We start from the raw sequence: 14,975 nt of genomic DNA on the forward strand, positions 1-14,975 counted from the left end.
CCCTTATAACTAATTAATTAAATAAAAAGAAATATATTAGAAAAAGAAAATATTAAAAATAAATAAATTAAACATAAAAAAAAAATAAATAAATTTAAAACTTCAAACTAGAGCTGCTGCATGTACCAATAGAGCAAGCCTTTTGCCTTAGATCGCAGCCATGTCTTCCAAGCAAGGTGGAATAGCAAAGCCCTTGGAGGCACCCGAGGCCGAGAATAAGAAGTACGACGAGTCCGATTTGGCCAATCTTCAGAAGAAAAAAGATGAGGAAAAGGCACTGAAAGAGCCGGGGAGGGTTTAGGGATGAAGGTGGCGATGGTGGGACGGCGGGAGGAAAAACCATGGGTCGTGGAGCTGGGGAGGGTTTAGGGTTTTCTCTCTTTCTCTCAATTTTTTAACTTTTTAACTTTTTCTAATGTTGAATTTATTTATTTTTAATATTTTTTTTCTAGGGAAGTGTTATTGACCTCCAAAAATCTCATTCTACACTCCTTACAATTGTATTTTTTTTCTTCCAAATATAGAAAGTTTGGAGTGTAGAATGAGATTTTTAGAGTGTCAATAACAATTTTTTTTTCTAATAGCCTTTTTATTATTTAATTAATTAGCTATAAGGGTAAAGTTGTCAATTTATTAGCACAATGTTGACTAAAAGGGTTATGTGAAAGTGAATTAAAACGTGAAAGGGTTTTGTGAAAACTCGATAAACTTTAGGAGTGTTAGTGTAATTAACCCGTGCATTGACACACATGAGAGTGCATAAGAAAAGCACTACTTTGTTCCACTTAGGCCTCGTTTGGCAGCTCAGACTGTATTGACTATTTCAGTCAAATATGATAATTTGTGTATCGAATAGTACTAACTAAATTAGTTGGATGTTTAGTGCAGTATCGGACTAATAACTGGATTGTTTGAATAAAAAGACCCATTTTTTGTTCTTGCATAAATTGCAGATTTGCCAAACGCCTCTCTCACTCTTATTCACTGTCTTCTTCTCTCTCAATCTTCACATCTTCTCTTCACCATCTCTTACACTCCCAAAAATTAATTTCAATCAAGCCCAAACAAATTAACACCTCGTCCCCCATTCCAAAGCCTGAGTCCTTCCCCACCCATAAACCAAGAATAAATTTTTTTTGGGTATTTTCCAAACACCCTTATTGTGACAGCCCGTCCTGAGAAATTTAAAAACGTACGCGTGAAAAGATGATTTTGCCCCTAGCGTGATTTTTCGTTGTGTAGTTGTTCTCTTTGGCTTGGTGTGGCTGGTTTTGCACCACACACTCACCCTCACTATTTCTCTCCTTTCCCTGCACCTGTCCCGTGTCCCCTCTCCCTTCCCATTTCCTTTGAAACTTACGGACCACACCCAAATCCCATCAAACCTTCACAGATCGTGGAATCCAAGCACACATTCGAGCTCGTGAGGCTTGTAGGAGTCCAACCATACCCATTTCAGGTAAGAACACCTTCGTTTTCACGTCGAATCCGCGATGCCCGATTTCGGGTACTGTTCATGCACACGTGATTTCTCACGTTTTAGAGAATTTCAAGCTTGTAGGAAGCTTGGTGAGGTCCCTAGGAGGCTCGGGGTGGTTCGTTTGAAGGTTTTGGACGTCGGGATCACGAGTTTCGAGGTTGGCCGGAATTGGGGTGATTTTGCAGGTGAGATTTCGTGGTTTTTGGCACTTGAAAGTGGTATGATTGTGTTCCTCTAGTTCTAAGCTTCATTTTGGTACCAATTTTGTGGAATTTGGTTGAAAAACGAAGAAGATATCGAAGTTTGAAATTTTCCCAGTTTTCCGGCGCCGGAGGCTCACCAGAGAAAACGACGGAATATTCCGTCAAGTCTGACGGAATATTCCTGACGCTGTTAACGGAATCTGTTAAAACTGACGGAATATTCCTAACGGCGTCAACTGACGCCGTCAGCGTGCCAAGCACGTGCCTGCGCGTGGCCGGCGCCTGGGGGTGCGTGCGACGGTGAAAAATTATTTTAAAAATATGGGGATGTTCCTGAGGTTGAGTATGTCACGTTGGTATATTCATATACCCCATTTGAGCATTGTATGAGAAGTTATTTCTAAAGGTTGGTTATGTACTTTAAAATTGACCTTTTTATAGTTGTTTCGCATATAGGTGATACCTATCCCGAGGACGAGCGTGGTCACTCGAGGCAGGGTGGCTACGACCCTTCCACATACCAGTGAGTGGGCTTTTGGTTTTCCGTATATACCTATATACTTATATTTTCCCAGAAAATGATTTGAATTGTTATTTCGTTATATGCCATATATTATATTGCCGATGGTTATGCATGGTTACTGCATTTATATATGTGTATGTATTGGTGCTGCGGACGCACAGGTAAGTGCCAGGTAGGCGTAATTCATGTTTACATTCAGTAGTGATTCGAGATGCTTAGAGAGCTCATAACCTGCACCTTCGGTGTTAGTGCTCCCGCCCAGAGTTGGGCACATTCCTTCACGTGATGTTCACCTCCCGCACCACACCATCAGCTTGGATCCAAGTTAGGTGCACAGTCCTGTCGTACAGACCACTTTAGGTGGTTCCGACTCGTAGGTGACCCGCGATTATTCGCCCAGCCTTCACGTGATCGTAGCACTAGAGCGTATATATGTATTACACCCAGGCCTGTCGTACAGACCACTTTAGGTGGTTCTGACTCGTGTGCAGGTCCAGCTAGTGAGATTGAGATTTAAGCTCTAGATGCAGCCGTACAGGTCACGTTAGGTGACTCCGGCTGCCAGATTATATGTTATTGATATGATTTACACCTTAGCACTTGCATTTCATTTTGAGGTTTTGGCATGGCATATTCTTGAGCATGATTGGCATATATATTATACGTATATCTATTTTCTGGGAAGTATACAGGTTTTACGGTGAGGGGTTAGAACGTATTTGTTAAATGGTTTTTGAAAAGCTTTGTTTTTGCCCACTCACGCTTTTGTTTTGCGCCCCTCCAGGTTCTAGTTGAGTACCAGGTTCGGTGGTTTCCCAGAGGGCTTCCCGGCATTTCTGACAGACCCTCACCAGCGTAGGGCCACCTTCGGGTGTACTGATGTCGCATCATTTTTATTTGGACTGCTTTAGGCTTATGCTCTGAACTAGGCATCGCACTTATTATTATTACTTATTGTAAAATCAGTTTTTATTTATTCGTATTACTATTTCCACCATTATTTTATTAGCTTCCGCACTATGCACATGGCTACGTCACTTTCACGTGACGGCCATCACGTCCTGGTCTCGACCGGGGTGTGTCACTTATAACCCAGAAATTATATTTCCGCACAGCCAAGCCAAGGAAGGAGAGAGAAGAGAAAATTTCCCCTTAAAATTTCAGATTCCGTATTTGACGTGAAACCCATTAAACCCAGGGAAGGCAAAAGGGGAGAAAAATGCTTCAGATCGAAGATCGTCGTTTGGGCTGTCTCGCACAGATCAGCACTCAAACGCATTTGAGGAGCATCTAGCTAAAAAGGACGCCACGAAAATGGCGGCCTCGCTAGTTCAGTGTTGAAAGATGAGAGAGGGAGACATATTTTTTATGTGAAATTGAGATGGTTCCTATAGCTTTTTGATGGAAAAGAAAACTGGAGAAAGTTTCAGAAATTTTTCTTATGTGAATTTGAGAGAAAAAAAAAGAGGAAAGAGAGACTGATTTTGAAGTGAACGATGCGATAAAAATCTGGGATTGCCGATGGCAACGGCAGCGAGCTTGCAAAATGATGAGAGAGAGCGAGAGCGAGAGCGATGAAGCGAGACAGATAGACCGGACTAATAATACAAAGATGCGTCTGTTGTACCGAACTGTCTTGGACTGGTCTAACTTCAGGGACTAAGCTGGAATAACTTAGACTAAACTAAGCTGGACTAGCTTAGTGAAACGTTTGGTGCAGTGTCGAACTAAGAAGCTAGACTAACAATAATTTATTATTATTATTATTATTATTATTATATTTTAATTTATTTTCTATTAAAAATATCAAAATGAATATTTGGAAAAATAAAAGGGCATATGCATAGCCCTCTTCTTCTTCAGGAATTGCAGGTGCTTCTGCAACTTGGAGAATTATCAAACCTTCATCAACTCAAATTGATAGCAAATAGAACCAAATTTGCAGTTTAGAAGATGACGAGCCTTGTATAAGATTTCTCGAACATTGGTTTCACCCTCACCCTCACCGACAGTTCCACTCAATTCGTTGAATTTTTGAAAGACTACCATAAGCCTTAATGTAAAAGGTACTAATTAACTGGGTAAGATCATATGCCTGCAGAAATTAATGAGTTAATAACAAAACATATCAGAATTTACATAGAACAACTTTGTATTTCAATTCATAAAAGGAAAAATAGTAGGTAAATTGAAAACAAATGGGTAGCAATCAAAATCCAGAAACCAATCAAATCTGAGAAATCAATCAAACGCACAAATCGATGAAAAACAAAAATATATCAAAACCCAGTAATAATTTCACGAATCTTCAAAACAAAACTGAAGAAAACTAAGAAGAGAAAGTGGCAAAAAAAGCCGTGATTTACGATGAAGAGGCGGTGGCCCTAGGATGGTCCCGCGAGGTTGTCAAACAGGATGAGGAGTCGAGCAGAGTGAGGAGTTGAGTGGGACAACGCAAGAGAAAAGAAGGGTCTTAGCAATTTGATGGTGGTCGGGGGGTCTCGCTAAGACTATCTAGCGAGCCCCATAGTCGAGGCGAGTGAGGTTTAATCCCACTAAAGCTAGTCCCTTCCTCTAACAAACATGGGACTACACTAACACCTAATACAGTCTTGTCCAGTCCCACTTAGTGAGGGCAAACAAACGCCCCCCAAAGGTTTTTGGAAGGATAAATAAACGGCCATACACCGAATAAATATTTGGGCCCAATATAAGTACAGGTACTATTTAGTACATAATTGCACCAAACATCCAGAATCGTATGAACTATCCTAACGTCTCTTATACGAGCTGCCAAACGAGGCTGATGTGATAGTATCCCTTTGCCTCTCCAGGTTTTGTACATCATTTGATGTGATTGTATCCTTTGCAAATTAGACATTACTGAAGAGTTTTGAAAAACGAAGACTTTTAAACAGTTTGGCTAGTTATTTGCCTCTTACTCGGCTCTCGTTGTATTTTTTTACTTTTGCCCTGTTAATAAAAGTTCAATTCACTTTAAAAAAATAATAATAAATAAATAAATAAAAACTCTTTTCTCAATCCTAGCATAAGGTGTTTTTTGAACTTCATAGTGGTTTGAGGTGGTTCAATTTTTTTTTAAACAACATTTTAAAGATTTTGAGTGTTGTGTTTGATAATGGAAAACAAACCTTTTTTTATTTCAAAATCATAGGTCATTTGCAGTGACTCCAACCTTAATTCTTATATAAAATTAAGATGCATGTTTGATAAGCTGGATCACCGACAATTAATTCACGTAAAATAAGAGTTGCAATACTATTAGATTAGGAATATGATTGTATAAATGCGATCATATCTTAAGATATTTGTGGAGCCTAAAATAATCCCAAAAATCCTAGAGGTGACACGTGGATTTTTTCTCTAGAATGACAAGATTGACCTTATTAAATGTGCAGATCGCTCAAATACTCCCACGCGCAACTCAACACCCCTGAAGTAGTTGAATACGACTACTCACTGCTCGTGGCAAGGAAAAGTTAAGGGCATTAAAGATAATGATTAATTACCAAATTCTATCTTTAATACATTTCTAATTGAAGATTGACTGCATCAAGTAATCCTTATTTCAATCAATTAAGGATACTTCCACCATTATCCCAAGATATATTTCATATTTAATATCTTGGGAATATTCTTTCCTCACACCTTGGTCAATAGGATGCTGCAACGTGTAGGGCAAAACCCTAACACTGTAGCCGGCCTTCTCCTCCTATAATAAATAACTCAATCTCTACCAAATTTCGGTGTGCTTTTGCTACCCCTAAAAACTCTAAACACTCACTCTTTTCAGAGAAACTAATTTAGACATTAGAGATCCATCGGCCTAACCCCCCCACCTTGTGAGCACGTGAGGCTTAGGTCTTTGATCAAAGTTGTTGATTGTTTTGTACGTATATTTTCGTCTAGATTGAAGACGGCAGAAATTCGCTACCACAATATTCTTATGGGATTCTACCATATCTCTTAGATAGATATTATTCTATTAGAGTTGTAATCCCACTGGACTAAGGAATTTACTGTCCCTACTACTATAAATAAAAGCACAATAACATGATATAACAGACACCTCATCATCACATGTCTCTTTTCTCTCCTTCTGCATATTCAATTAAATTGGCCTACAACACATTATTAGTACGCTCTTGCCTGAAGCTAAGGAATTGAAGGTTTATGGAGGAGGTTCTTCAACAAATTTGAAGGCCTAATTGTTTTCTACCAATCAGGTTATACTAAAACACATGTTAGATATTTTTAACAATCATGAAACATGAAAACATACTCCATCATTTATGAAACCCCTACATTAATAAATAAGATGTCTTATAATATGAATAGATTGATAATGCCACCGTTACAACTAAAAAAAAAATATTCATAAATAGGATGTGATATATAAGATAACTTGGTTTTTGATTGTCCAAATAAAGGGATATACATCATGGTATAGCTGTTACCCAATCTTCTTGCATAGTTTGATGAAATTATTAACAAATATAACCGTATCATTTGGCGCAGTATATTTTCAAATGATCGTTAAAGTTGAATAAGAGGAAACATGAAATGGACTTGGAGTGCTTCAATCTTGTCAAGGATAACCCATTTGCTCAACCAAGTGAGGAAAACCTTTGGAACCTGGATTCTCTGCCCTCCCACTTCCCATACATTCTCATCCCCTCCTATTTGTACGGTCACGGTTAAGTCACGTCGATATTTTATATTATTATTATTTTTTGTCTCATTATCTTTATAAAAAAATCAATATAAAATGTTAACTTTGATTAATCGTGATCGCACAAAATAGATAGAGATAAGAGTGTATAAGAAGTTGGAAGGCAGAAAAACCAGGTCCAAACCTTTGTGTTCTTCACTATTTCGCAAACATAGGTTGGCCAACTTGTCTCAACTTTACGTCCGCATCAATCCAATCAAATGAGTGATAAAATGATCCAACCTTAGAACCTGTACAATGTACATATTTTCCAAATTCCATCCAATGTGAGGAATCGGCACTGTTAGCTCACATAATATAATAGAATGTTAGGACCTATTTTTCTTAGTTTGCATGATTATATGTTTAATTTTCACCATTTTTTTGTCCATAGTCATGCGCGTAATAGAGATAAGGAGGAAAAATGCAGAAAGGAAGATCCAGTATGTTCAAAAGTTGTTGAACATAAAGAGTTTTGACAATCAGGGCAATTTATTTGAGCTCGCAAGGCTCGTTACGACTTTTATGGTGGTTTATCTACTGCTTCTAGTTTATTCTTTTTCTTCTTCTTCAAGTTTCCAAAATTTAAAAGTACTGCAACCGAATTGAGACAATGCGTAGGGTAGATGGGATTGGGAGTAGAATATGCAAAACATCATCCATCTGCAACTATTGCATTTGCTTATTAATTAGAAATTGGGAAATAAAGTTAGCTATGTATACCCTTAGTAACGGAAGAGGGACCAAGAAAAATGCATCTCACTTTTTCCTTCTTGAATATTACAATCTTTGTATGAATTTTGACAATTTTAGTATACTATATTGTCAGATTATTGACGTAAATTACTTACAAATAAATTGCTATATTTATTTGATAACTAGTTGATTGAGAATAATCAACTCGAAAACCAAATCTAGACAAAAAAAAATATAAAAAATAAAAAATAATAATAATGAAAAGCTTGGCTTTACCACCAAAGTGCCTATGTGGGGACTATGATATGCAACAGTCTTGCTATGATTCGGTGCAGCGCCTAATATTAATGTAATAATCTTGCTGTTAATGGACCACTAAGTACATACAATAGTTTTGTTATTTAAATGTGTTATAGCTAGCTAGCTAGCTAGGCCATGAAGCAGGATGATGACGACAGAAGATTAACTATATTAATACATTTACCATTGAGTAGTTCTTACATCGACGAATTGTCCAGTCATATGTTGGTGCAGAAAACATGCATACATGCATGTGAAGGATTGTCATAGCTGTGTCATTATCAAATGTTCGCTTCTGGACATTGATGTATGTAAAATTCATAATGAATCAACGATTTTAACTAATATAACATCATTTATAAGATAAGTGAGAGGGACTAGTAGAAATTCACCCGAGGTTATTCTTTCTCATACTTAATTCACCATGTCAATTGGTATGTTTTCAAATGTTCCTTTTGGGATTTAATTTCCTTGGCCCCCAATTACCCTAGTGAGTTAGACCCCACCTCGAATACAAAAAAAAAAACAGAGAGGTGTCAAAGACTCGAAGGCTATGATTGCAGATTTGTACGTGCCAACCAAGAATTAACAACGCCACAGCATTGTAGCATTACCATGTCGTTTTCACTTGCGCTATAATACCATGTCGTTTTCGCTTGCTTACGTAATGCTTCAAAGCATTACGTATCTAGGGTTTGCTTTTATTTCCAGTCCAGTCATCCATGTGACGATCCTTAATGAGATCTGACCGTTTGTAACTTGTAAGCTTTGCCCATTTCCATATCTGAACTTCACTTCACCCAACAAAATGTATCACAAAACTCCAAAATCACTTCACCCCGAAACAAAAACCTTGTGATCAGCCATCACACCAAAACCCACAATCCAGTTTCTAACATCTAACCTTTTCACAACGGGAGTATTTCTTTACTGTCATTGAATATAACTCGCTTAATATATCTGATTTTAAGTTATAACGTGTTAGATTATATACGAGAGAGATAGACATATGTACATTTGCATACAACCAATAAAACCAATAACGTGGTGATCTTTTTGTCTTGAGGGTTATCTTTCGGTTATGGGTTTTGCTTATTAGATTTACTCACTCTTGCTTATTAGATTTACTCACTCACCTTCCCTGCCTTATCACCATGATCATCCTATAATTAGGCTGGTTAAAAAAGGGTCTTAATTTCTATATCTATTGGCTAAATTGCAATGTCTCTTTTGCTTGAATGGTAGCACAGAAATAAAGTTAAAGGTAGTACAAATTTCTTCTTCATGCGCAGTAGAAAACACACACACCGAAATAAGTGGTGAACCTTGAATCGCAAGAAAGAGAGCATGATTGGCCCCCTTCAGGCAAATATTTTTTGCTGGAGGCAGCATTCATTACATACCGTCGTTAATTTGGCTATGTACACAGATAGATATTACTTAAGTTGCATTTGCAAAAACATCCTCAAACTTACCTTGAATAACAATGCAACCAGTAAATTGGAGGGATGACTAAGCTGTCATCTTCTTCGTTATGTGGACAAATCTGGATGCACCACTCTAATATTGGGCACTGACTTAGATTTGTGCCCAATATATGAATTTTAAGACACAAATATTTGTCAGTCAATGAAATAATTATATTGTATGCTAATTAATTTTTTTTTTTTGTCAAAACTGTATGCTAGGAGGATTTGGATCCTCTCCTGAGCCCAACGAGAGGATTCTCATGATCAAGGAGTGTAGGCCGTTGGATGAAAATCATTTCATCTAACGGTTATAATTATTATAACTTTAAAAAATTCCCCTGTTTATAGCCTTTAGATTTTCATCCAACGGTCCACACTCCTTGGTCAGGAAGATCCTCTCCTTGGGCTCAGGAGAGGATCCAAATCCCTAATTAATTAGGTACCAACCCATTTTCATATGCTAGATTAGCTATAGGATGGGCATCGTAGTCTAGATTAGCTAGGATGGGCGCCATAGGCCTCCCCGACTAATTAAGAGTTGATTAGGGATGATTTGGGTGATATCCATTAATCTCACGCCATAATCACGTTTCAGTTATAACTAAATTTTTCTTTATGTGTAAACTAGGGAGTGTCTGTAATAGTGGTGGATCCAGGATTTTAATTTCGGGTGGTCCTAATATAAAAAATTGAAGGATTTTGTAAACGAAAATAGTGCAAAAACAAGAGAAAATTTAAATAGAGGATAGGTCCGCTAATAGCTAGAGACGACATTCATGCAAATGATAGTTCATTTGCATGGGAAAAGAAGAAGGAAAGCGAAGGCAAGCACATAGAGAGAGAAAACAAGGATAGCATCGGTGAAACTCTGGTAGCAATGCGGATCTTCGTTCTACCTTTTGGAATCCAGATAGGGGAATTCCCGTAGAACCCTTACACACACACACACACACACATATATATATATTTACAATTCTTATATTTTACATAGCTTCATATATATGATTTAGTGGCATGTATTATTTGGTTTAATTATATGATTACTTGATCAACATGATTCAAATGTTTATGAGTATAGCTTTGATTTCCGAAGAATTATGGACTCATTGGAAAAGTATCAATAGAAACAAACTGTGAATCTATGATCATTGCCTGATCATTTGATGGAGTCACAAATTGGGAAAGTATAAGATATACGGAAACATAAAAATAAAAGTAGTTGAATCCACTCTGGAGGCACCTAGGATCTACGTTCAGCCCAAAGTGCACGAAAAAAGAGAGTGCAGCTCTTTTGGTTAGATTCCTATAAAATGATCAAATAGAGTTGCAGATTTGGGGACTGAAAGTCAGACAAGATGACTAATGAAAAGAGAAATGTGTTTATCAGTTAACTGGGTTAATAGAATATAGAATGAAGAAACATTACATTCATGTATCATTATAGTTTCTGCTGTATTAAATGTTGGATTGTTGTGCCCTAAGGTACCGTTTGGTGCGTGGGACGGGACGGAACAGAGTGGGACGAGGCGTTCCGTCCCATATTTGGTGTGCCTAAAAATGGTGGAACGAGCTGTTCTACGGGACGAGTTTTGGGTGAATTTTCGTTCCACCTCACCCCCCTAGAACAACTCGTTCCACATCTGTGGAACACAAAATTATAACCTCTCCGTCTCCTTCTTCTTCCTCCTTGTTTCCATCCAAGGGCATCTTTGCTCCTGCTCTGTTCCGTTCCGTCCTGTCCCGTCCTGTCCCGTCCCATTCCGTTCCGTCCTGTCCCGTCTGCATACCAAACGATACCAAGCCAATTTTGTAATGGGAGACTTGGAATGTGGTCCTTAGTTATGAATATTCTTTGATTGAAACCTTGTGGTTTTTAATTTTTGATCTAGGTCCCTGAAATTAATGTGATAATTTATTTCTATGTACCTGACTATATTTTTTAAATTAAAAATTAGAAATTTTAGTTGTTTATATAAATGAGATTTTAAATAAAAAAAAACATAATTTGCGGGATTAAAAATATTAAAATATAAATATACTATTGTGTGTGTGTGTGTAAATAAACATGGGTACATTCTTCAAAATCACAAAAAACAAAGATATTAGGCTTAATAACATTAGTAAATTTATTCGATTAAACTTGATATGGATACATTTTAAAATCAAAGAAAAAAGAATGTACCCATATAAGTTTTAAAAAAGGATTAGATTATATATATATATATATATATATATATATATAAAAGGGTACATTTTAAGATTAAAAAGTTTTACATGAATGTGTACATATAATTAGCATGGGTACATTTAACAAAATAAGAAGTACAAATAAAAAGAAATATATGGGTACAAATACAAATAAACTTTAAAAAATATGGGCACAAAATGAAATTAATATATGGGTACAAATTAAAACTTAAAAGAAAATTGGTACAAGTTAAAAAAGAATTACAAATTAAAAATGGGTACAAAGTAAAACTAAAAATATATGATAAAAAATTTAGTCATAAATATAAATATACCAAATGTAACATTTTTAACATTAAATGAATATATTTAGAAATAAAAAAAATATTTTATTATTGAAATAATTAATAATTTATTAATACCCAAGGACTTTGATCAAAAATTGAAAAGGAATAGGATTTTAATCAATGGAGTAGCAAAAGGAAGGATGAGAACCTAATTTCTCCTTTTGTAATATTGGATATCATGTAACAATTCTATTATTGATTAATTCAATTAAATGCAAGTTTATTCATTCACAAGTTTGGCTTTATATTATAGAGATAATGTACTATGAATGAGTCCACAAGATTTAACGTATGGAAGCAATGTCCTAAACAAAGTTAGGGTAGGGGGACTTGTATGCCATAGTCATTTAGTCCCTAAGTACAGCTCCTAGCCGTTTGAAAAGTCAACTAGACATTGAGTATCTGGAAGGGCCAGTATATATCGCATTAAGGCTAGCACAATCTCGTGCTACACGTGTTGGACACGTGGTGGATATACATATCCTTTTCTGTTGAGCAAGCTCACTAAACATTAATCACCCAAGAAGTTTAAACACATGAATTCTTTTGTCGAAGTACTTGTTGACCAAAAACTATGTTTGTAAGAACATCTTCAATATGAGATGCATCATGGTGATCATAGATGACTACATGTGATTTGACATAAATCAATATCACACAAATCTTGATCGGTATGTGGATGCTAGAAGAACTGAATTGCATTGTAACTACAATCAATGTTTGAAAGAGTACCATGATTAGTTCGCGTATACTTCTACTAATTTGGGTAGCCATAGAGTGTTGCTATGTGTCATTCATGGTTTGTGGAATTAAATTAATTTATTAGTTAAATTTCCCTTCCAACTTTTATGATAATCTAAGAGGTCACACACCTATGGCAGTTCTAGCAACGTTAACCAAGATAATTTTTAGATATAATTAATTGTTAATTATATTAGATTAATTATTTAGGCCTATTGGATATGGGACAAAGCCTCTGAACGTCAAGGCATAGGAAGGTGCAGCTAAGGGGTGCGGCAAGGGGTGTATATATATATATATATATATATATATATATATATATATATATATATCCCTTGTGTTTTCTCTCATTGCTAAGTGCAATCAGTTTTGTCCCTCATAAAAAAGAGAGAAAAACCCTAAGCCAAAAAAACCTTGTGTGCATCTCATCCATGTTGATCCAAGTGACAGATATTGCTAGCACATTTGAATTAGTCACTCCATCATCCGTTACTAACTTATCATTGTGGATACTTTTAAAGGCTCAACACTTAAAAGAGCTTCATATGATCAATTATGAAGAGAAAGATCGTGAGCACAAGGAGGATCCAATCAAGAGGCAAGCAATGACGCATGTGACTAAGGATTCAAGTAAGTTAATCTCTTCGCTATCTTTATTTGGGGCATTCGATAACAACCAACTGGATATATAATTGGTATACCATATTGTATGTTATTTATTATTTTTTGTTGCGTGTTTAATTATTCGAAATAATTAACCCCAATAATATGCTTGGAAACCCAACGTTAAATGCATTGTGATTTTCACCCTATTGAGTTAAAGGCTCACCCCTTATTAAATATTTGACAGGTGTTGAACTAGACACCTAAAAAAGTGTTCAACTTTCACGGGAAGTCTAGAGAAACTTGGTAATGTAAATTATAGTGTGTTTGTGTTGTTGTAAAACATATGATGTAAACTACGAGATGTTTATTTTCTTTTTATTTTTATCTTTATTCGGGCACCAAACGTGATATATATATATATATATATATATATATATATATATGTACACACACATATATATATTTTGCTGAAATGAAATGAGATAGGATAGGACTTTCTTCTTGAAATGAAAGGGAATTGTTATTGGCATTTCAAAATTCTCATTCTACATTCCAAACTCTCTAGCTATATTTAGAAAGAAAATTACACTTGTAAGGAGTGTAGAATGAGATTTTTGGAGTACCGATAACAATTCCCAAATGAAAATGTGGTTTTATATATAGTTGGGTACACATATGATATTAGAATAAGAAAAACATAACCAAACCAAAAGCAAACTTAACATAAATCGAACCGAAACAAAATTGAAAAAAATCGAATCAAACCAAACACTAATATTGATTTGATTTTCGGTTTTGACAAAAAAACCAAACCAAATGAAACCAAACCACCCCTATACTTTGACTTTTCTTCCTACCCTGACTTTTTAAACAATAACAAACATTAAATTTCCTAATTAACCAAAAAGGGGAAATAATCAAGCAATTTACCTCATTAAAATGGGAGCAAACCAATTAATTTCTAGTTGACTACATATTCTTGATCTCCTCGTTCCCCTTCTCCATTTCCATTTGAGTGTCATGGATTGGCCACTATTAATGCTAAAGATGCCCAAAGACAATTGAATTTTCCAGCTTCTTTTTATGCAAATTTTCATCCTCTCCCCCAAAATTTCTATCAAGTTTATCCCTTTGTTTATTTACCTCGTTAATAGGAGTCGATTTATGGTTTTCTTTCTTTATTGTAGGTTTGTGTTTTTTATTTGTTTTTTTTTATTGGATTTTGTTAGCCTACCTACCAAAGAGGCAATGAATTTTTGAATTTGCAAGGGTGTTCTTGTCAACATGTGTAGGTGTATAAATTTGGAAGGCAGATTGTATGCCCTCCTGTTTGGGTACCTTTCTCATCTTCTTCTATTTTGTGCGGTCATGGTTAAGCCACGTCAATATTTTATATTAATTTTTTTATAGAGATAATAAGACAAAAAGTAATAGGAATATAAAATGTTGATGTGGCTTAACCGTGACTGCACAAATAGAAGGGGATGGAAAGGGCATCCAAATATGAGGGCAGACAATCTGCCTCCATAAATTTGTTCTTTCCATATAAACTACCGATCTAATAGGTTTTAGTTTTGTGCCAATCTACCTGACAAAGATTATATGGCTTTGATATTTGTTAGTTTTATTATATTGATGTAATGGACATAAAATTTTAATTCAGATCCGTGCATGTTTTCATTATTTTTACG

The sequence above is a fragment of the Pyrus communis genome, chromosome 10 (assembly GCF_041283825.1).
Source record: "Pyrus communis isolate YQ-2024b chromosome 10, ASM4128382v1, whole genome shotgun sequence".
Lineage (NCBI taxonomy): Eukaryota > Viridiplantae > Streptophyta > Magnoliopsida > Rosales > Rosaceae > Pyrus > Pyrus communis.